This window comes from Brassica napus, chromosome A5 (assembly GCF_020379485.1).
Source record: "Brassica napus cultivar Da-Ae chromosome A5, Da-Ae, whole genome shotgun sequence".
NCBI lineage: Eukaryota > Viridiplantae > Streptophyta > Magnoliopsida > Brassicales > Brassicaceae > Brassica > Brassica napus.
In genome coordinates, this window is record NC_063438.1 from 1,340,833 (window position 1) to 1,341,780 (window position 948).

The 948-nt window shown below is 46.5% G+C and overlaps 1 non-coding gene across 1 annotated transcript; it reads right to left on the reverse strand.

Annotated features, from left to right (window-relative positions):
* Positions 1 to 243: 243 nt before the first annotated feature.
* On the reverse strand, positions 244 to 350 carry LOC125609774. Its single transcript, XR_007339919.1, has one exon. It is a non-coding gene; the product is annotated as a small nucleolar RNA R71 (small nucleolar RNA).
* Between the last annotated feature and the right edge of the window lie 598 nt (positions 351 to 948).

Consider the following 948-nt stretch of genomic DNA (forward strand, 5'->3'; position numbering starts at 1 on the left):
AACAAGTATCATGGCTTGGCTCTAGAGGATCCATTTGATCACTTGGACAGGTTCGACAGCTACTGTGGGTTGTCAAAAACCAATGGTGTGTCCGAAGATGCCTTAAAGCTCAAGCTATTCCCTTTCTCTTTGGGGGATAAGGCACGTCAGTGGGAGAAGTCTCTACCCAGCGACTCCATCACCACTTGGGATGACTGCAAGAAAGCATTCTTGGAGAAGTTCTTCTCTACTTCAAGAACTGCTAAGCTGAGAAACGAGATTTCCAGCTTTCAACAGAAGAACTTGGAAGGCTTCAGTGAAGCCTGGGAGAGATTCAAGGGCTACCAAGCTCAATGCCCACACCATGGCTTTTCTAAGGAGAGCTTGCTGAGCACATTCTACCGTGGTGCTCTTCCTAAGTACAGAGCCAGACTGGATACAGCTAGCAATGGGTTCTTCTTGGGGAGAACTGAGGAGGATGCAGAAGAGTTGGTTGACAACATGGTAAAGAGTGATGCAGTCTACAGTGGAGACCACGACAGAGGCAGTAGAACAGATGATAAGCAGACGAGGAAAGAGATCAAAGCTTTGGAAGACAAGATCGACCTCCTCATTGCTGAAAAAGCAACCCAAGAATAGCTGAAGTTTGTTGGTAACTCCAAGCAGGAAGATCCACTTGCTGTCAATGAGGTTGAGGGGTTGGAAGGTCAAGAGGAGTTGTGTTTCATCAACAACAATGGTAGCTGGTACAAAAAGGAGCCCAATTTTCAGTACAACAACTACCAACAGAAATCCTATCCCAACAACCAACAGAGTGGTTATCCGCCTAGAAACAACCAGCAAAGCAGCTATCAGCCTCAGCAAAACCCCTTGTCTGGTTCCTCTGCTCCTCAAGAGAGCAGCACTGATACCTTACTGAAACAAATCTTGGAGTCTCAGACTAGAAGTGAGAAGCAAGTTGGTTATGAG